The 23,149-nt window shown below is 42.9% G+C and overlaps 1 protein-coding gene and 1 pseudogene across 6 annotated transcripts in view; one reads left to right on the forward strand and one right to left on the reverse strand.

The window, feature by feature from the left end:
• The window catches only part of Sfmbt1 (Scm like with four mbt domains 1), a 153,246-nt gene that overhangs the window by 22,506 nt on the left and 107,591 nt on the right, over positions 1-23,149 (forward strand). For 2 of the 6 annotated variants that reach the window (XM_070018538.1, XM_070018532.1), the window contains exon 1: positions 1,687-1,899. The exons of 2 other annotated variants lie outside the window; for them this stretch is intronic. The gene's annotated coding sequence lies outside the window, so the exon portion shown is untranslated. Of the gene's footprint in view, positions 1-1,686; positions 1,900-5,534; positions 5,587-10,177; positions 10,240-23,149 lie in introns of those variants that run through there. 2 more of the 6 variants (XM_070018537.1, XM_070018535.1) reach the window with 2 other exon arrangements.
• Positions 21,781-22,591, reverse strand: LOC138824516 (G patch domain-containing protein 11-like; annotated as a pseudogene).

Raw genomic sequence — 23,149 nt, forward strand, 5'->3', positions numbered from 1 at the left:
TTATTAGAGGGGGAATACTGACAGTAAATACACAGAAAATCATTTTTAAAAATGCGGAGTAAGGTAATCTTTACTAGCAGACATTGATAATATAGGGGAGAAAAGGTGTCACTCATTGTTTGGAATGTGCACAGAACTATCTACACTTGTTTCTTGGAGGTGGAAGGGTAATTGGGGCAGCTCATGGCATTGAAGGCAAAATCACTTATTCATAGCCGTCCACCTGGAAGCTTTTCCACACTCAAAAATTCATCCCAGTACAAAAATCAAAGATATATTACCAAACAATCACAAAGAAACAAAATGTACTAGGTTTCTAAGTGAATAATCAAGATACCAGCACACTTTCAAATGATAATGTGAACAAAAGAAAAACTTAAGTCAAAGTAGCAAATGAATGAAAACATGCGGCTGCAACAGAGTGAAGATATGTATCTATACGGACTGTCTCATGCCTGAAAAGTGATATTGTGTAACAATAACGTATACTTTATTATTTTAACATTTTTCTTCCTATCTCTGGTTATCATACTGTCTTTTTAGTGGTGCTTACAGAAAAAGAAAAAAAAATCTAGATTCAAACCCAGCCCGTAGCATGACTTAGAGCAAATTTGTCTGTAAAGTGGGATATTTCCCGGGGGGGGGGGCTGAAAGCAGGCACAGTGTTGATTTCCTAGACTTTCTAGTGGACGTTCCTCTTGCCTCTGGAATTTAGTCGAGCATTCATGGCACCGGTGGGTTGCGCCCCTGTAGCCTTGTCCCATGGGCACCTGCGCTTTCGAGGGAAGGGATGAGCTCGGGAAATGTAACCGCCCATGGGCATCTCAGGCGGTGGGGTTGTCCCGGAGTCACCTTCGAGCATGAATTTCTCATTCTAGTCGGGCTCTGAATCCTCCCGCCGGCATTCGGAGGCAGCTCGGTGCAGGAACACTCAGCTATAGGAGGCGCCACCCGCGGAAGCCTGAAGGCATCTCGATGCCCACAAAGGGCCCTGGGCTGGACTCGGCAGACAGAGGACACATGGGTGTCTCTTTAGGTCTCCGCACGCAGCAGATCCTCGACGTGAGGTAGGCAAGCGGGCGCAGCCCCTTTGGACAGCAGCGTGCGCCCCGCTGGGATCTGGCCACTGTTCTGCTCTTTTCTCGCGAATACCACGTAGCCCATGGGGTCAGGTGCGGGCGACACGAGCGCTCCGCCGGCCAGCCAGGACCGACCTCGGGGACTCCACCGGGTTCCCGCCGCTCAGTCCACAATCTGAGCAGAGGGCCTTCCCCGAGTCGGAGCCGGACCGGCGCGAGGTCTCCGGAGAGCGTGCCTCCACGACTCGCAGGTCCACACCAGGCCACAGAGCCGTCGGGGACCCGACGTCCCTCGTTTGAAACCTGCACCGCCGCCCCGGGGGTGTTCTCGGCGAGGTACGGCTTGGGAACGAGAGGAGAGGGATGGCACTGGACTCGCAGTCTGCAATACCGCTGACGCCTCGCCTCCTGCGCTGCCCCAGCTCGGCAGGGGGACGCGGGGAGGTCGGGCCGGGGGGATGCCACGCGTGGCGCGAGGGGCGCAGGCTGCCGGGAGGACCGCTGAGCTGGGGGTGGGGGGGGCCGCGGGCGCATGCGCCCTGAGCCCGTGCCATATTGGAATGAGTCGGAGCGCGGAGCGCCGCCGCCGCCGCCGCCTCCGCCGGAGCGCGGGTGGAGGGGGGCGGGGAGAGCTGCCGGCCGACCCGCTCCGCCGAGCCCAGCAGGAAGAAGGGCGCGAGCCGGCGAGCGCGAGCGGCGAGGGCGGAAAAAGCACCCGCGCGAGCCAGCGAAAAGAAGGAAAGAAAGAAAGAAAAGGAACGCGAGAAGGGGGAAAAAGAGCGATCGAGCAAGCGAGCGCGCGCGCGAAAACTCCCGGCAGGTAAAAAAGCCGGGCCGCCGGCTGGGCCTTCCCGCGCGGCGGCCTGAAGGGGCGGCGGCGGCGGTGCCGGCGCCGGGGCGAGAGACCGCCGCGCGGCGCCCCCCACCCCCCCTCGAAGCGGCCGGGTAACTTTGCCAACGGAAAACCGCCGGGAGCTGGAGGGCAGCGGGCGCGCGGGCTGAGGCGCCAACGGGCGGCGGCGGCGGCGGCACGTTGGGGGCGGGGGCGAAATGGGGGGGTGGGGGAGCGCGGCGCTCGCGCGCGGCCCCGCGCGCCGGCCGGCAGGGCTGCAGGAACGCGCCCGGGCACCTCGCCGCCGCATTGAGCGGCGACTGTGGCCCCGGTCGGAGGCGGCGGGGGGGCGGTGCGGGGACGGCGCGCACCAGCCCGTGGGGGGGGGGTGCGTGAATGGAAAAGTGGCGGGGCGGAGGCATCGCGGGTGCCCAAGTTCCCCAGCGCGCTGGGCCCGCCGCGCGCCCCTCCCCGCGCGCACGCCGCGCTCCCGCCCGCCGAGCCCCCGCGGACCCGCCCCCCGGGCTCGCCCCGGGCGGGGCGCGAACCCGCAGCTTGGTTGGGCGCGCCGTCCGGGCGCCGGGTGGCAACTTCGGAGGGCCCAGGCGGCCACTGCGCAGTGGCGGAGCGTCCAGCGGCCGCCGCAACCGGTTGCTTCGGCTGCCGTTGTGTATTGAGCGGGCCTCCCGGGCTGCAGCTTTGCGTGCACTGATGCCCGGCCTCGGAGCCGACCTGGCCCCGGCTCTCGAGCCATTGGGCACGTCCGTGACCGTTTGGATTTCGGTTCTTGAAGTGTGGTTTTGGTCACTGAAAAAGAGGAGACGCAGAGAGGCGAGCAGAGTGTCGTGGGGCTCGGCCTGCTCGTTGCCGAGTGGAAATGCCTTTCACGATCAGAAATAAATTCCCGCGGAAAGGATGTGTATGTGTTAAGTTTTTCCTAAGCGTTAGCTTCTCGCACGGGGTCTAAAACTAAGCCGTCAGCCTAGGTCACCTCTTACTGTGCGCAAGAATGGAGTAGGACGCGCTGGTCACCAAATGGGCTTTTCTTGGTGAGGACTGTTCCCAGCGGGTCACACAAAACCGGGGGAGTAAATGGCCCCAAGGGATGTTTCCTGAGTCGTCCTTAGCAGAAATCTGTTTTTGAGATCCAAGTTGCCATCAAAGAGATTTGAAAGAAAATGTGATAGCTTTTGCCAATAGCTCTGTGACTTTTCTTGAGCCACCTTTTAAAAGATGTACTTTATTGCATCTAGAAAAATGCCCAGACTGCTACCTTCCTGTTTTGGTACGTTTGAAGTGTCTTAATGCTTACGCTTTGGGGCCAGTTAACTGGTGGCAGAATGTTGAGTCTTTCGAAGCCCACAGGGAGATTGAGAGTTCAGACTTGTTTGTCATACCAGGAAAGTAACAATCTGGTGGAAACAGGAGCGGCCTAAAGTCAGGAAACACTTGTTACTAGGCTGTCACTGACCAGTGGCTACCCAGAGATGTAGATTTGATTCTCCATATTTACATATTGAGATAATCTTTCTGCGTGCTATTGGTTCAAAATTTGGTTTCTAAGATTAAAAAAATGTTTTGAAAGGTGCTCACAAAATGCACCTTTTTATTTTCTTATTTTTGACTTAACATTTGTAGTATGAGGGGATTTCATTGTGATATAAACATGTACACTGTGTGCTTTGAACAAATTCACCTCCATCATACTCCCTTTGCTCCCCTTCCTCCATCCCTCTCTCACTTTCTAAACTGTGATTGGTGGGTTTCTTATGTTGTATGTTACAATATGCATCTTTAGAGAAATTCAGTTAGAAAATAATCTTGGTGGCAACATCCAGGAAAATTTTATGTAATACATTTGAACAAAGACATTTTAAGAATATTGGAAAGTGGAGGTATGGCTCTGGTGGTATAGTACCAGCTTTGAGTGAGAGCCAAGTGAGAAGCAAGTGGGCATGACACCCTGAATTCAGTCCCCAGTACTAGGACTACTTCTCCCCCATCCCCCAAATACATATTAGTGTAATTAAGAAAACGTGTATTTTTAAGTTGAGGGGTAATTTATGGTAAAGTCTTAGTACTAAGTACAGTTCAGTTCAGTGACATTTCACATATGTATATTCCCTGATAAACACACAGATGAAGTTTTAGAACATTTGCAGGCACCTGAAAGGCTCCCTTTTTTCCTGCCCATTCAGGAAACACATTTTCCCTCCCTAAGGTGACCAGTATTCTGACTTCAGTATCACAGGACTTGGTGGGGGATGAAAAAGGAACAATATTAGCCAGGTGCCTGTGGCTCATGCCTGTAATCCTAGCTACTTTCAGAAGGCTGAGATCTAAGGATTGTGGCTTGAAGTTAGCTTTCACAGGAAAGTCAAGAGACTTAGGTCCAACTAACCGCCAAAAGCTTGAAGTGGAGCTGTGGTTTAATTGGTAGAGCACTAGCCTTGAGCAAAAAAGCTCAGAGACAGTGCCTGGCCTTGAGGTCAAGGCTCAGGGCTGTGACCAAAAAAGGGAATAATTTTAATGAAGGGAACAATAACGTTGAAGGACAGCAGGTATATAAACTTGGGAGTTATTATAGTCTTTTTAGCTATAATTTTGTGTGTTTATAATGATCCTAAGGCTTTTTATTATCTAGATAACTTAGTATTCTGACTGATATCATGAACAGGTTATTTCTGAGCTGAGGTACTACTTTGTGTGTTTGGATCTGTGGTTTAGAGTCCTTATGTTCACAGCTGTATTATTGTCTTACTACCCATTTTGGTTATATTTGTGGAAAGTAGGTTTAAAGGATGAATCACAAACTTTCTTAACAAGACAGAGTTTATCAGTAAACAAATCTGTTCCTTAAAGTTTAGAATTTGTTGAGGAAATCGATTTTTTTTAAAGTTCAGTGAATTAAAAATATGGGTATAAAGCTTTACTGACCTTTTAAAATGACAGCATAATTGCTTTATTTATAAATGGAAGATATGCACCTGGTTTACCAAATCATAGCAAAAATTCAATGAATGCAAAAGCAAAAGATAACTAAAAATCATGTCTTCTTTTTTTTTAAATTTAATTTTATTTTATTTGTGAACATACTGTACAGAGGAGTTACAATTACATGGGCAGGATAATGCGTACATTTCTTACCAAGCATTGCAGCCTCCTCCTTTGTTTACCCTTCACATCCCTTCCCAGCCTCCCCCCTCCCCCCCTCATGTCTTCTTTTTGAAGATTATTTTTGCATCAGACTAATATTTAGGAAGATGAGTTTATTTTGTATTGGAAGCAAATACTGTATGATTTTGTTTTTTTCTGTGTGTGTGTGTGTGTGTGTGTGTGTGTGTGTGTGTATGTGTGTGTGTGTATTGTGTGTGTCTTGTTTCTACTGCCAAAGAAGAGGAATTAGATATTATAAGTGAATTCTTACTTTGTTAGCATCTAACAAATGCCTGTGTTTTTTTTACTGCAAGAACATCTGTGTGAGATGGAAAGTGGGATGGTCTCAGGCTTATGTTAGGGATGTGTCGGGTAACAGCCCGCACACATGTGCAGAGGTTTTCTTTTGTGAAGTAATTTCACTGAGTAATTCTAGTAATTCTTTTTCTCAGCTAAGCAGCTAAATGATCAACCCACAGCTAAGCTGTATTTGGTTACTTCTCCCAAGGCCGTTAGCAAGTGAGTACTTGATGACTTGCTTATTGTTGAGGAAAATTTATTTATTTATTAATTTAGAGATTGTAGATTTCTTGGCTTTTCATAATTGAGACTGTTTAATTAAAAAATTGTTAAAACCTGCTAGAGACAGGTGGTGGTGGTTTATCTTGTAATCCTAGCTACTCATGGGGCTGAGATCTGAAGATTATGGTTTGAAGCCAGCCAGGGTAGGAAAGTCTGTGAGACTTACCTCCAATAAACTACCGCCTCCCCCCACCAAAAAAAAGGCCTGAAGTGGAGCTGTGGCTCAAGTGGTAGAGCACTAGCCTTGAGCACAAAAGCTCAGAGACAGTACTGAGGCCCTGTATTCAAACCCCAGGACCCATCACACACACATACCCACACCCACAAAATTATTAAAACCTTCAGATGCCACTGAAGAGATATAAAATATATAGGGAAGATAATTTCCTCCATTTGGAATTTGTAAGTTATGATCTTCCTTTAAAAAATATTTTGCCTGTGCACAATCTTACTGTATTTGTAGGGTACTTTCATTTCACAGTGATAAGTAGTGTAGCAGTAGATGTCATTTGACTTTGAGGTCTGTTGAAAAGGAGAACTGTCAAAACCTAAATAGGGTGTGTGTGTGTGTGTGTGTGTGTGTGTGTGTGTGTGTGTGTGTGTGTGTGTGTGTGTGTGTGTGTGTGTGTGTGTGTGTGTGTGTGTGTGTGTGTGTGTGTGTGTGTGTGTGTGTGTGTGTGTGTGTGTGTGTGTGTGTGTCAGGTGCTTTCTACCTCTTGAGCCATACCTTTAGCCCTTAAGACTTTTTATTATAATTTCATGTTATGCTCACATTAAGTGAGTTGAATACAATATCAAAACACTATCATTTAGACAGATATATTGAATGCTAAAATTTTTATATTAAAAATTTACTTTGTGTTGGGCACCAGTAATCCAAGCTACTCAGGTGGCTGAAATCTGAGGATTGTGGTTCAAAGCCAGCCTGGGCAGAAAAGTCTGTGAGACTCTTTATCTTCAGTTAACTACCAGAAAAAAAAAAAAGAAACCTAGAAGAGAAACTGTGGCTCAAGTGGTAGAGCACTAGTCTTAAGAAAAAAAATAAAAAGGCTTAAGGTCAGGACCCAAGCCCTGAGTTCAAGCCCCAGGACCAGCATACACAAAAAAATTCTTACTGGGCGCCAGTGGCTCACACTTGTAGTCCTAGGATTGTGGTTCCAAGCCACTCTGGGCAGGCAAGTCTGTGGGACTCTTTATTTCCAATTAATCCTTCCACCCCCCCCAAAAAAGGCAGTAAGTGGAGCTGTGACTCAAGTGGTAAAGTACTACCTTTGAGTGGAAAACCTCAGGGACAACACCCAGGCCTTGAGTTCAAGCTTTAGGATTTCTCCAAACTTTATTTTGTGGCATTGTTTAGTTGACAAGCAATATTTTAGAATATTAATGAATATTAAATGAGAATATTAAGTGAGAATAAAAGAACATGTAATCAGTAAATAGTACAGCTTTATTCGGTCAGGTTATTTTCTTTCAGTGAAAAGCATTTGTTAACTAAATAAGGTGTTTTGTGTTTCAAAAACAATGTTTTTCTATGTACATAGTCGTTAAATTGGATGAGATGTCTGGGGATTTTGGTTACCTGGGAGATTTTGAACCATTAGACTATAGGGAGTGGGGTTTTGATAGGACTCACCCTTCCTTCCTTCCTTCCTTCCTTCCTTCCTTCCTTCCTTCCTTCCTTCCTTCCTTCCTTCCTTCCTTCCTTCCTTCCTTCCTTCCTTCCGTCCGTCCGTCGATTGTGGGCCTTGGTGCTGTCCCTCAGCTCTTCAGCTCAATGCTAGCACTCTACCACTTGAGCTATAGCGCCACTTCCGGTTTTCTGATGGTTTATTGGAGATAAGAATCTCACAGTTTTTCCTGCTTGGGCTGGCTTTGAATCATGATCCTCAGATGTCAGCCTCCTGAGTAGCTAGGATTACAGGCATGAGCCACCGGCAGCTGGCTTCATTTCTTAAGTGATGAAAAATTACTAGAATAGGAAGAATGTGGTCAGGTTGCTATAAATTCATGTTTAAACCAGGAAATAAGAGTCTCACAGACTTTCTTGCCTGGTCTGGTTTTGAACCATGATCCTAGCTACGATTTATAGGCATGAGCCACTGGTGCCTAGCTTGGAAGTAAGGTGTAATAGAAGTCATAAAATCTTGTACACTAGGATTTGTTTATCTCCCCTGGAGAGCACTGAAGGTGCTGAGGAGAGCCATGAGAGCCAGCTACCTTTTCTGTAGACGCAATTTAGGCATACTTTGGTATCAGAGCTAAAGCAAGATGATGAAGAATATGAAACAGGGTAGAAGACAAACTGTAAAAGCTAAGGTTACTAGAGGCTGATGTCTCCTGCTTAAGGGCAGAACTTGTGAGTCTTAGGATCTTATCTTTCTGTGTAGTCACTGAGATTCAGTGTTGTCCTGAGTGAAAGGGAGCCAGGCTTGAACTCATACCTATAATTCTAGCTGCTCAGGAGGCTGAGGTCTGAGCATCTGATATGAAACAAACTCAGGCAGATAAATTCAAGATACTCTTATCTCCAGCTAACCAGCAAAAGGCTGGAAGGTGGAGCAAAGCTCAAGTGGTAGAGCTCCAGCCTTGAGTGAAAGAGCTGAGCAAGATCTTAAGGTCCAGAGTTTAAGCCCTAATACAAAAAAAAGTACAAGTTCAAATGTGTACATCAGACTTCAGGTATGGAAGGGCATGATTAGTCATCTCCAGCAGTTCTGATTAGTCGGGGTTATACAACCTTTCATTTTGTATTAATAGAAAACCAGTATTTAGAAAGGCTTATATAATAATGATGGAGTTTTATTAAATATAAGCATCCAGTTATAAGGATCATAGGAATCGAGCAATTGTGTATACTTTCACAGTCGCTAAAGAATGTATGTTTTTCTGTTTTATTATTGTTTCCTATTTTATTTATTTATTTATTTATCTTTTGTTGGTCGTGGGGCTTGAACTCTGTCCCTCAGCTCTTCAGCTCAATGCTAGCACTCTACCACTTGAGCCACAGTGCCACTTCCGGCTTTTTCTGTTTACGTAGTGCTAAAGAATCGAACTCAGGGCCTCACACATGAGGGGCAAGCACTCTACCACTGAGCTACCTTCTCAGCCCTCTTTTATTGTTATTATTATTTTTAATGTCTATATTTGTCTAGTAAGTATGGGATTTGTTCTGGATGCTGTGTGCTGTGGCATGGCAGAGTGGGGGAGTGGGGACTTAGGATGTCTTTTTAATCATCCTCCCTTTGTGGCAAAGGTGTCTTTGTCATGAAGCCTAATTTTTGTTGTGCCTTTAGTTACTGCTCAGATATTAAAGTCAGAATGGCCAGTTGTTTCTTAGATTTGCTAAAGCTTTTCTGAAAGTGCCAGTTTCTTTGGTAAGATGTTGCTGTCTGCTAGGAGAGAAGTAGTATCACTGATATTTGTGGATTATAGTGAAGTATTTTGAAAATACAGTTTATAGAGTAGACTCGGGTTCTGATAAAAAATGAATTTGAATTTCTAAGTAAATTAGAAGAGAAATATTTTTTCTTTAAACAAAAGAAAAGTTTTTAATCAATGAAACAGAGTGGGCCAGAGGTAGGTGGTCCTTACAGTTTTTTATATTAAAACTTCTGGCCAGGTGCCAGTGGTTTGTACTAGTAATCTTTGCTACTTTAGAGACTGAGATCTGAGGATTGTGGTTAAAAGGTAGCCTGGGTAGGAAAGTCCATCAGACTCTTATTTCCAGTAGCCTGAATAGGAAAGTCTGTGAGACTCTTTAACTGTCAAACATTAAAAAAAAAAAAAGCCAGAAATAGAACTGTGGCACAAGTTGTAGAGCACTAGCTTTGAGCAAAAAAGCTTAGGGACAGCATCTGTGCCCAAGTTCAAGCCCCAGGACTGGCACCAAAAAAAACAAAAACTAACCAAGTAACACTGTGCACTTGTCTTTCTCAGCCTTGCTTATTTTGCTTAACAAGATAATTTTCAGTTCCATCCATTTTCCTGAAAAGGACACATATACATTATTTGTATATGACAATTCTTTATCCATCAGTTGATTGGTACTTAGTCTGACTCCAAAGTTTAGCTATTGTGGCTAGTGCTACTATAAACATGGGCGTGCAGGTATCTCTGTTGTGTGCATACTTACATTCCTTTGGATATATGCTTAGGGATGCTACAGCAGGATCATATGGAAGTTCTATTTTTAGTCTTATTGAGGAACCTCAATACTGATTTCCATGGTTGCAGCACTGTATCATATTCCTGTGTATAAAACTTTCTTGCCCCTAACCTTCACCAGCATTTGTTGTTGTTTTCTGATGATTGCCATTCTGATTGGGCTAAAATGGAATCTGAGTAATTTTATTAATTCCAGTTGATTTTTATTTCCTGTTTAACCATGAAAACTTTTAGTGTTATAGTTAAATTCTGAATATTGGGATTTTTTAAAGAAGCAAGCATTTTATCATATTATACTATTTATACCATCTTCTTTGCTTCCTTCCCTCCAGCCCCTCCCTCCTTCTCTCTCTTCTTCCCTTTCTTCCTTATTTCATTAGAACCAAGGCTGACCTTCAACTTGGGATCCTCCTGCTTCAACTTTTGGTGAGCTGGGATTATACTGGGATTATAGACATGTGCCACCATACCCAGCTTTCAGAATCTATATTGATTAACATTTTTGTTTAACAATTTTTTTTTCCTCGGCAGTGGGAGGGAGAATGATAAAGGGGTTGAGATTAATTGGAATATATTGTAAACTTGTGGGAAATGTATCAGTGTAACCCTTCTGTGTAACTAATGTAAGATAATTTTTAAAAAGCTAAAAACTTTCTTCATCTTCATTTTTTAAAGTCATAGAACTTTATAACACTTTTTCCCTGGTATCTTTGTATCTTTAAATGTTTGTTAAATATGTTTACATTAATAAAATCAAATTGAAGGACATTTTTTTTTTTTTGGGTCCAGTCGTGGGGCCTGAACTCTGGGCCTGGGCGCTGTCCCTCAGCTCTTCAGCTCAAGGCTAGCGCTCTACCACTTGAGCCACAGCGCCACTTCCGGCTTTTTTCTTTTTGCTTATGTGGTGCTGAGGAATCGAACCCAGGGCCTCATACATGCAAGGCAAGCGCTCTACCAGAGCCACCTTCCCAGCCCCTCAAGTTGAAGGACATTATGCCAATCATTTGCTTTATTTTTTGTGATAGAGATCATAAAGAGACAATCCAAAGTCTGGTGCTGTGTGGGCTTGGGATGAGGTAACTGTGCTGGAATTGTCCCAGTGACTGATGAGAGCCTGTTACTTGTAGGTGCAGGAGTTTAAGGCTAAGCTTGAGAAACAAATATGTAGGATCCACTTGTCTCCTGCTGTTTCATTGAACCTGTGCTCTCTCTGGGAATGCTGATAATAGTTATATCTAGATAAGGACCTGTGGGCCCAGGGGAGGTGAATACAGGGGTGGTACAAGTTCCATAGGCACAAACTTTGCCTTTGTTCCTCCCTCCTCCCCATACTTCTTGGAAATGCATAAGTTTTGGGAGATTTTGAAGCTATGAGGGAAAAGCACCATAATTTTTCACTGAGAAAATTATTGGCCAGGATGAATTTAGGAAATTTAGGAAATGTTTTAAATTCTAGAGTTTTTGTTAGTTGGAGACAAAATAATATGTAAAAGTGTTTACTCATAAAAATAAAATTAGCGTCTCATATTAACATGAATTATAGTTGGACTTTAGCTGTTGATTAATGTATTTGAATCTTTTAAACTTTGGTTATATCAGTCACTTAAAAATTAGAATATTCAGGGCAGAGAAGGTGGCTCAGTGGTAGAATGCTTGCCTTGCATGCATGAGGCCCTGAGTTTGATTCCTCAGCACCACATAAGCAGAAAAAGTCAGAAGTGGAGCTATGGCTCGAGTGGTAGAGCACTAGCCTTGAGCTGAATAGCTGAGGGACATGGCCCCGGCCCAGAGTTCAGGCCCCGGCCCAGAGTTCAGGCCCCGTGACCGGCCAAAAAACCCAAACAACAACAACAACAAAATTAGAATATTCAGGCCTGGGAATGTGGCTTAGATAGCTAGAATAGCATCTTTAGGAGTTTAACCTCATGAAAGAGTGCTCACCTAGTATGCATGAGGCCCTGAATTTGATTCCTGATGCCACATAACCCCCCCCCCCCAAAAAAAAAAAAGAAATAAAAAAATTAGAATATTCAACCCAGGGCTAACATGCATATAAGGCCCTGGGTTCAATTCCTGGTACCACATAAACAAAACAAATAAAATTAAAAAAATAGAATATTCAACTAGGCACTGGAAGCTCACACCTATAATCTTAGCTATTCAGGAAACTAAGAACTGAGGATCTTGGTTCTAAGCCAACCTGGGCAGGAAAGATTGTGAGACCCTTATCTCCAAGCTGCAAGTGGAGCTATGACTCAAAGTAGTAGAGCACTATCCTTGAGCTGAAGAGCTCAGGGATAGTGTCTAGTCTTTGAGTTCAAGCTCCATCACTGAGAAGAAAAAAAAATTGGAATATGTTCAAAAGCAAGTGGATCTTCCCTCCCTCCCTCCCTCCCTCCATCCCTCCCTACCTTCCTTCCTTCCCTCTCTCCCTCTCTCTCTCCCCCTCTCCCTCTCTCTCCCTCTTTCTCCCTATCTATCCCCCCTACTTCCCTCCCTCCTTTCCTTCCTTCCTTCCTTCCTTCCTTTCCTTCCTTCCTTCCTTTCCTTCCCTCCTTTCCTCCCTCCCTCCCCCCCCTTTCTTTGCATTACAGCAAGAAACTAAGTTACTGTAGTTATAAAGAAGGATGGTAGAAGGGGTTTCTTCATACTCCCAATCTCTTCATCCACCCATTTTATTTAATTCAAGTTGTGCCACACAGACTTTGGAAATATGGTCATGGCCAGGGACATGTTCTGAGAAATGTATCGTTAGGCAGCCTTGTCATTGTGTGAACACAGTGTACACTTAAACTAAGATAGCTAGAATGGCAATCTTTAGGAGATTTAATCTCATGAGAGAACTTTTATAAGTGCCTGGTTATAGTTTAGAAAGATTGCTCTTAATAGACATTACTATTGCTTTCTTTTAAAATCATAGTCATAGGCATAAATCTTCCTCTTAAAAAAAAAGTATTTAAGCCGGGCGCTGGTGGCTCATGCCTGTAATCCTAGCTACTCAGGAGGCTGAGATCTGAGGATCGCTGTTCAAAGCCAGCCCGGGCAGGAGAGACTGTGAGACTCCTATCTCCAATAAACCACCAGAAAACCGGAAGTGGCGCTGTAGCTCAAGTGGCAGAGCGCTTGCCTTGAGCTAAAGAGCTGAGGGACAGAGTTCAAGCCCCACTACTGACCAAAAAAAAAAAAAAAAAAAGTATTTAAAGCTGGATGCAGGTGACTTATGTCTGTAATCTGAGGATTGTGGCTTAATTGAAACCTCCTGGGCAAACAAATATATTCTTTATCTCCCATTAACAAAAAGCCAGAAATGGAGTTGTGACTTATGTGGTAGAGCACCAGCCTTGAAAAAGCTAGTAAGCAAGAACATGAGGCCTTGAGTTCAAGTCCTAAAGGTTGCTTCTTTTTACTGATCGTTATTATTTCCAGTTCCTTTTGTATTTTACAGAAGAATTCTCTCTATATATATTCTATATATTAAGAAACAATATATTTCCCATGTATATTAAAAAATTCTCAAGTAGTATATTTTATACATTGTTTTACACATTGCTCTTTTTATTTAAAATACCTTAAAATCATCCAAGTATACATAATTTCCTTATTCTTTTAGTTACTGTTCATTGTATGGCTGCACCAGAAGTTACTTAGTTGATTATTTATATTTTTTTAAGTTAATTCCAGGCTTTTTCTACTGCAAATAGTATCATGGATTAATATTAAGTAACTGAGAGTTTGCCAAGTGGGTATATACTTACAATCCTAGCTATTTAGGAGATGAAGGTAGGAGAACCACAAGTTTGAGGCTAGCTCAGGCAAAGTTAGTAAAACCCTATCTCAGAATAAAACAAAACCTCAAAACCAAAATAGGAAAGGGCTAGGATGTGGTTCAAGTGGTAGGGTGCTTGCCTAATACGTTCTAAGCCCTGGGTTCAGTCCTAGGACTGTTTAAAAAGAAAAGGATAATTTATTTTGCTTGGATTAAGAAAAGCTTGGCTGAGAATCCTAGCTATAATCCTAGCTACTTGGAGGCAGAGACAGGAAGTTTATGAGACACCATTTTAGCCAATAAAAAAATTGGTTGTGGTACTATATGGGAAGTATGAATAGGAGGATGGCAGTCCAGGCCAGCCTGGGCATAAATGAAAGACCTTATTGGAAAAATAAAGAAAACAATATAGGCTGAAGATGTGATTTAAGAGGCAGAGCTCCTGTCTAGGAAGTACAAGGCCTGCCTTAGTTTAAACTGCAGTACTTCCAAACAAAACAAAAATGTAAGGAAACAAATGAGTCTTTTTGAGCCAGGCATGGTATCACTTACTTTATCTCAGAGTGACAGTGTTTTATTCTGAGCTCATCATGTCTTTATGAAGATAGACTGTTTTATAGCCACTACACACCCACTAAGATGAAAAGATTGAGGGACTGTGTACAGTAGAGTAAGAGAAATTGTAGGTAAAGGCCTTTAACCCTCCCAGCTCTGCCCATGCTCACCCTCCTGTCCCCATATTGCTGAAGAGGTGTTTTAGGCTGAATCCTTAACTTACTCTTGGGAAACTGAAGCATCTAAAATTGTCATTAGATTGCCATGGTGTTGAGTGTTATAAGCTAATTTGCTTTGCATTTTAATTGGCTAACACCTGGATGTTTCTGTAGACTTTTTATAAACAGTTGACTTTTAAACTGTATTACTTGGTAAGAAATTTTTAGTATGATGTTCCTGTTTTTATGCAGCATTTCTAAAGAAATTGAATTTGGGTTTTGAGGTGTTCTGTGGTTGAACCTTGTGGTGTTATAGATTTTTTAAATTAATTTTAATTTTTATTTTTTGTGAACTTATTGATATAGATCTTAATAGTTTAACTTCTTAATTATTATCCTTTGTTCAGAGAACTTTAGACTATCCCTCGGCATGTATCATATTCCTTTGATACTGCCTTGTTTACTGCCATTTCCTTTAAAATGCTTTCCTAAAAACTGTTAGCTGTATGTTACTGTAACAAATACCCAAGATAATTAGAAGGAAAAGCTTAGTTTATTGCTTTAGTCCATGGATGCACTCCTCTTTTTATTTCATTATTATTATTATTATTATTTGTAATACTGGAGTTTGAACTCAGAGCCTCACACTTGGTAGGCAGGCAGTCTACCACATGAACCACACCCTCAGCCTCGCCCCTTTTTTCTTTAGTTTTACTTTTTTTGGTAAGGTCTGTACCCCATGCCTAGCTGGCCTAGCAGGCCAATAATACTATGCCTGGCTTATTGTGATGACGTCTTGCTAGCTTTCTACCTCAGCTGGCTTTGAACCACAGTTCTCCCAATCTTTACTCCTGAGTAGCTAAGATTAGAGATGTGAGCTATTGTACCTGTTAATTCCCTGTTTCTTTGGTTAAACTCATTATATTCTTACCTAGTTTGAGTCCCATAAAATTTTTTATTGCGTGAAATTCAAGGACCAATTTCTGATTAAGGACTACGTAGAGTTCAGAATACATTCAGAACTTGCTCAGCATCTTTAGTCCACCACGTTGGTCTTAGCTGTCATTCCATCTTATGGGCTATAGAAGGTGCCTCCTAGTTGTTTCTCTTACTTCCATCTTTGCTCCCTACAGACTTCTGTTATAACTGAACCCTGTTATAGGTAAGTCAGATGATGTCAGAATCTAGTGCTGTTCATACAAAACTTTGTTCATACAAGGCTCTCATGGCCTGTCTTCCCCACTGACTCCCAGGACTCTTTCTATTCTCTAGTTTGCTCATGGGACTCTTGCGCTTACCATTCCCTCTTGCTAGAATACACTTTCTGTAGAAAAGTACATTATTAGATTCCTCACTTCCTTGGGATCTTGTCCCAGAAATCACTTCAGGAGCTTGCGTATGAAATGTTTTAATCCTGCCCTCAAATTTCATATCCTTCATTTTTTTTCTCCTTAGTACTCACTATATATTTTGCTTATTTATCCTATTGTTTATCCTGTTGCTTATTTATACCATCTTTGGGTGAAAAAGCTAAGGGATAGCCTCTGTGCTCTGAGTTCAAGTCCCAGTACACACACACACACACACACACACACACACACACACACACACACACACACACACACACACACACACACACACACACACACACACACACACACACACACACACACACACACACACACACACACGATTTGTTCAATGAGTGGATGAATGAAATTTTCATAGCACCTTCTCTTTCCTTAGAATAAAAAGCTCCTTTGAAGAAATGCTCAACCTCTCTAGCTATAAAAGAAATGCAAATCAAAACAACATTGAGATACCACCTCACCCCAGTTAGAATGCCTGTAATCAAGAACTCTAATAACAACAGATGCTGGAGGGGATGTGGACAGAAGGGAACCTTACTGCATTTTTGGTGGGAGTGAAACTTGTTCAACCACTTTGGAAAGCAGTATGAAGGTTCCTCAAAAGATTCCACATAGAGCTTCCAGCACAACTATGTGTATTGCAGCATTATTTACCATAGCTAAGATAGTGGAACAACCCAGATGCCCTTCAGTAGATGAATGGATCAAAAAAATGTGGTATATATACACAATGGAATTTTATGCCTCCATTTGTTAGGAAATGGAAAGATGTGGAAAGAATTATATTAAGTGAAGTAAGCCAGGCCCAAAGAAACATAGGTCCCATGGTTTCCCCTTATTTGCAATATCTAGTATATGTCTGAGACAAGCAGAAAAGGTCAGATAAGATGATGTTAAGCGAAATGAACCCTAAGATAAGGACACAAGTGGTTTTTTCTTTCTTGCTATTGTTTCTAATGTATTTATAAGGTACACGATTTTTTTTTTGTTGCTTTATATGTCCCACCCCCATAGTATAACCCCTTTTTTCACTGTATTTGATGTTGGTATAATTTGGGGAGCGGAAGGGAAAAAACAAATTGTTTAAATAGGGATACAGGTTGACCCACTGCAACAATGAGATGTATAAGACGCTATGTTGAAAAATGAACTTCACAATTTAGGCGGGATGTGGGGGGGATTTAGTTGTGGTGATGGGAGGAAGGTATGGTAGGGGAAAAACAAAGGAGGAGACAATGCTCGATAAGAAATGGGCTCATTTCCTTGCTCATGTGATTGTAACCCCTCTGTACAGTATTTCACAATAAAAAACTTATTAAAAAAAAAAAGAATAAAAAGGGCTGGGAAGGTGGTTCAGTGGTAGAGTGCTTGCCTTGCATGCCTGAGGCCCTGGGTTTGATTCCTCAGCACCACATAAGCAGAAAAAAAAAGTCCAAAGTGGTGCTGTGGCTCAAGTGGTAGAGTACTAGCCTTGAGCTGAAGAGCTGAGGGGCAGCGCCGAGGCCCAGAGTTCAGGCCCTACAACCGGAACCCCCCACCCCCCCAAAAAAAGAAAAGAATAGAAAGCTCCTTGAGGACAAGGATTTATTTATTTACTCACAGTTTTAGAGGTGGTAGTCTATCTGAATGGGAGGGTGTGGCAGACCAGAGTAGTGCATGCCACCTAGACTAGGAAGGAGAGGGAGGGGAACACCAGTGCTGAACTTTCCTTCCTTTTTATTCCAACTAGCCCCCCTTGCCTATGGGATGGTGCCACCCATATTTCAGGGTAGATATTTCCCTCTCACCTAAACCTTTCTACCAGTGCCCTCACAGACATCTAGAGATGCGCCTCATAAATCTCTTGGGTGATTCTAAATCCAGTCAAGGTGTTAGTCAAAACCAATACCCACAGAGGAATTTTTGTTTGTGTTGCTTGATATTACATCTGCAATACCTGGAACAAGGCCTGGCCTATATAGTACTTAGTAAAGATGTGTTGACATGGAGTGGAAGTGGCTCTTGCATATAATCCTAGCTATTCAGGAGGCTGAGATCTGAAGATCAAGGTTCAAAGTCAGCCTGAGTAAGAAAGCCCATGAGACTCTATCTCCAAATAACCACCAAAAAGCCCAAAGTGGAGGTGTAACTCAATTGGTAGTGCACTAACCTTGAGTGAAAAAGCTAAGGGACAGCACCAAGTACTGGCACACATGTGTGCACACACAAGTTCTCTCTGTCTGTCTCTGTCTCTGTCTTTCTCACTTGCTCTCTCTCTTACACACACAATATTTGAGTGAATGAATTTTCATAGCATCCCACCTAATTTATGAATTATGTAAGTTGTGAAATTGGTGGGGTATCAGCCCATGTCTAACCAGAATTTCATTCTGGTTGCTTCATTCAAGAAGCGATGTAATTCTAGGAATTGGTTACAAAAGCAGAGGCAGTAGAAACCAGAGCCCACAAACCCTATGGTGCTGCTGCAATTTGTTGTTACCAAGCCTGAACTTTTTTTTTGGGGGGGGTGGGTAGGGTGGGGACTGGGGCTTGAACTCAAAGCCTGGGTGCTATCCCTGGGCTATTTTGTTTCAAGGCTAGCACTCAACCACTTTGAGCCATAGCTCAACTTCTGGTTTTTCTGATGGTTAATTGGAGGTGAGTGTCACGGGCTTTCCTGCCTGGACTGGCTTTGAACCATGATTCTCAGATCTCATACTCTTGAATAGTTAGTATTACGCATGAGCCGCTAGCACACAGCTAAGCTTGTACCTTTTTAAAAATGTGTGTGTGTGTGTGTGTGTGTGTGTGTGTGTGTGTATGTATGTATGTGTGTGTTTTGTTTTGGAGACAAGGTCTCTATATGTTGCTCAGGCTGGCCTCAGACTCAGGATCCTTCTGCCTCAGTCTCCAGAATTACAGCTATAAGCTACTGTATCTGTAAACTACTACATCCTACACTCTTGCTAGTGTACTGCTAGAGCTTGCTAGGAACACAACTCACAGGTTTAAAATGTAGATTTCAGGCCTGATGATTCAGGAGAGAGTCCACAAGAGTAGGTGTGGGCTAAGCACTAATACTGGACAGTGCACCGGTATTTATTTAATTTTATTTGTAGAGAGAAATTTAGATGTAGGACAAATTAAGCTGCAACACTAAATACCTCGGATAAAGTCTTAGATCATGGCTAAAACATAAAAAAGTTAAGGATTAAATTCCAATTTAGCCTGTCACATCTATGTGTTGATCTATAAAACTGAACTCAGCTTCCAGAAATGGTACACAGCAGGAAACTTAAGATCTTCACTGTGGCTGTGATATCTTGGTGTGATTAGTGCATGTTTCCTTGAATTCAGTAAATCTGTGTTTAGGTTGAATCATGTCCCAGATTAGATATTTGGCACCTACAGAATGATACTGGTCTCTCCTGATCTGATTAGTCATTGTTCAGGACTCTGCCATCATTCAAAGTTCTAAGATGTGACAGACTTGTGTTTATTTCTGATTTAGGGCTCCTTGTGCCTTCCCTAGCTTTCCACTCCCTCAGGATTCATTACCAGTGTGAACTTGTTCCTCTTCCTTTCTCTTTTCACCATATGAATAAGGACAAAATCCAAACATACATTATTGCCAACTATATTCATGCCTAGTAAAGTCACTGTAATAGATGATGTGATTCTGTTATTAAGAAGCTGTTGCAGCTGCTTCTTCTTCTTCTTCTTCTTCTTCTTCTTCTTCTTCTTCTTCTTCTTCTTCTTCTTCTTCTTCTTCTTCTTCTTCTTCTTCCTTTCTTCTCCTTCTCCTTCTCTTTTTTCCTTCTTCCTTTTTTCTTCTTCTTTTTTTCTTCTTCTTTCTTCTTTTTGGTGCCAGTCCTGGGGCTTGAACTCAGGGCCTGGGCACTGTCTCTGAGCTTTTTTGTTTGAGGCTAGTACTCTACCACTTGAGCCACATTGTTTTAGTGCTTAATTGGAGATAAGAGTCTTATAGACTTTACTGCCTAGGCTGGCTTCCAACCTTTCAGCCTTCTGAGTAGCTTGAATTATGGGTGTGAGCCACTAGCGCCAGACCACTTTTTTTCAATATAGAGGTTTGAACTCAAGGACTTGTACTTGATAGGTAAGTGGTATGCCACTTGAGCATGCCTCAGGCTCTTTTGGTTTTATGTGTGTGTGTGTGTGTGTGTGTGTGTGTGTGTGTGTGTGTGTGTGTGTGTGTGTGTGTGTGTGTGTGTGTGTGTGTGTGTGTGTGTGTGTGTGTGTGTGTGTGTGTGTGTGTGTTGGTTGGTTGGTACTGGGGTTGAATTTAGGGCCTGAGCGCTGGTCCTGAGGTTTTTTTCCTCAAGGCTAGAGCACTACTACTTGAGCCATAACTCCACTTCCCGCTTTTTGGTGGTTAATTGGGGATAAGAGTCTCATGGAATTTCCTTCCAGGGCAGGCTTCAAACTGCAATCCTCAGAGTTCAGCCTTCTGAGTAGCTAGGATTATAGGTGTGAGCCAGTGGTGCTCATGGTTATTTTTTTAGATAGGTCTCACATTTTTGTTTTTTTACCTGTAGTTGGTCTAGATTGTGACCTTGACTGCAGCCTCCTATCTAGCTGAGAGCTTAGAAATGTGCCACCATGATTGGCTTATTCATAGAGATGATATCTTTTGTACTAGCTGACCTTGAACAACATTCCTCCTGATCTCTGCCTCCTGAGTACTGAGATTACAGGTATGAGCCATCACACCCAACTCCAATTTTTTTTTTTTTTTTGTCGGTCGTGGGGCTTGAACTCTGGGCCTGGGCGCTGTCCCTCAGCTCTTCAGCTCAAGGAGAGCGCTCTACCACTTGAGCTACAGCGCCACTTCCGGTTTTCTGGTGGTTTATTGGAGATAGGAGTCTCACGGTCTCTCCTTGCCCGGGCTGGCTTTGAACCGCGATCCGCAGATCTCAGCCTCCTGAGTAGCTAGGATTACAGGCGTGAGCCACCAGCGCCCGGCTTCAACTCCAATTTTTTATTATAAAATTTTTTTATCATCCTGACCATTTTTAAGTATATAGTTCAGCAGTATGAAATATATTTATGAAATATGTTTTGATCTGAATAGTGGTCACAACTACTATACATTTACATATTCCATGTTCATTTAATCTGTAAAGTTGAAGAGCTATCCCCATTAAGCAATAAACTCCTAATTCTTTACTCCTGTTAACCCTAGCAACCACCATTCCAGTTTCTGTGATATCAGCCATCATTCTAGTTTCTCTATGATATCAACTACCTCATATTAACGCAATCATAATATTTGTCTTTTTATGACTGACTTATTAGCATAGTGCCCTCAGGTTCATCCATGTTTGGCATGTGTTCATTTTTTAAGGCTTGATAATACTTCATTGTATATTTATACTAAATTTGCATACTTATTCTGGATGGCAATGACTTTGTTTTCCAGATAGGAGAAAATAATGGAAATGATAAGAGTTGGTATGTCTTTTCTCTGTGTCTTCTGCCCTTTTCCTTACTTCCCTATATTAATTAATATTGGTTCAGAATTCCAGGTTGGCTTTTTTTTTTTTTTTTTTTTGGTTGTTGGTCGTGGGCTTGAACTCAGGGCCTGGGCATTGTCCCTGAGCTCATTTTTCTTTTCTTTTTTTTAGAGTGACTTACTAACCTTTATTTATTTATTTATTTATTTTGGGGGTCTGGTCATGGGGCCTGAACTCTGGGCCTGGGCACTGTCCCTCAGCTCTTTAGCTCAAGGCTAGTGCTCTACCACTTGAGCCACAGCTCTACTTCTGGCTTTTTTCTTATGTGGTGCTGAGGAATCGAACCCAGGGCCTCAGGCATGCAAGGCAAGCGCTCTACCACTGAGCTACCTTCCTAGCCTCCTGAGCTCATTTTTCATGACACCTGTGTTCTGTTTTTTTGTTTTTTTTTCTGTTGTTTGTAGGGCTTGAACCCTGGGCCTGTCTGAGCACTGTCCCTCAGCTCTACAGCTCAAGGCTAGCGCTCTACCACTTGAGCTACAATGCCACTTCGACACCTGTGTTCTGAAATAATATTGTATTACTTTTCTCAAGACACTGAACATTTAACATTATAGATAAAAGAAACACAAGCATTATAGGAAGGCCGTCTGTCCTTTCTGACCTTAGCAACTTCTACTTTATTGGCAACAGACTTAGTCATGATCAGCAGAAGTTGGTCCTGGGCAATTTGTAGAGAGGTCATCTTTATCTTCATAGGCTGTTCCACACCAAATGCAATACAGATGTTCTTCTCTTAAGTAACTAGTCAATATTTGTAATTTCTCCAGAACACTTAAATCTTCACTCCTATATTCATCTTCATCCTGCCCTTCTTCCTCTTCCTCCTCCTCAGTCTCCTCTTCAGGCCTCAACCAGTATCATTCTTCCCTGGGAACCTCAGTGTTCTGGCTATCCAACTGTTGACAGGCATGCTGGCTTCTTTTAAGATTTCCTTCTAGCTTCATCTCATCCCGCTTATTTTAAAGTTGCATTCTTCTTGCATTCTTCAGCTTTTTCTTCAGCTTGGTTTTTCATGTGAATCTTTCTTCTGTAGTGTTCTAATTTTTCCTCTGCTCTCTGTTTTAATAATGCCTCATGACCAAAGCCACTTTTCCCTGTTTTGACATGGAGAGGAAGTGGTTCAACAATACCATCTCCACTTTTGCCAAGAGCCTGACCACTTTTATATCTCATCTTCTGGAGCAAGGCAAACTCTTTGTTTTCACAGCCTAGTGCATTTCACAGCCCAGGGTCACGTCTTTCTTGTTCTTCTTTTAAACTCTTCTATTTTTCAAATTAGCTGCCTGTTGCTTTTCTTCTTTTCAACTAGCTTCTCATATTTGCCTCAGCATAGGCAATCCTGGTCTGATGTCTTCCTGTAACATTAATGAAGGAATCAGATACACAGTCTTCTTCTGCCATGTTCAACTTCATATGGCAATTCCATCCACTTTGAGTAACTCAGTTAGGTAAGAACAGTTTCATTTTCCAGTTGGAGAAATTAAGGTTCCACAGAGTCTCACGGAGCCGGGTGCCGGTGGCTCATGCCTGTAATCCTAGCTATTCAGGAGGCTGAGATTGGAGGATCATGATCAAAGCCAGATTGGGCAAGGAAAAGTCCGGGACACTCTTACCTCCAACAAACCACTAGAAAACCAGAAGTGTCGTTATGGCTCCAGTGGTAGAGTGCTCGCCTTGAGCTGAAGAGCTGAGGGACAGCATCCAGGCCCAGAGTTCAAGCCCCACGACTGACCAAAAAAAAAAAAAAAAAAAAAGTCTCATGGACTTTCCTGCCCGGGCTGGCTTTGAACCATGATCCTCAGATCTCAGCCTCTTAAGTAGTAGCTAGGATTATAGGCATGAGCCACTGGTGCCCTGCTTATTGTTATTATTATAATGTTGTACAGAAGGATTATGAGTAAGCAATGAGTACATTCATTTTTTGGACAGTGTCGCTCCTTCCTTTATTTTCTTCCAGTTTCCTCCTCCTCC

Source organism: Dipodomys merriami, unplaced genomic scaffold (genome assembly GCF_024711535.1).
Source record: "Dipodomys merriami isolate MVZ:Mamm:240054 unplaced genomic scaffold, mDipMer1.0.p SCAF_13, whole genome shotgun sequence".
NCBI lineage: Eukaryota > Metazoa > Chordata > Mammalia > Rodentia > Heteromyidae > Dipodomys > Dipodomys merriami.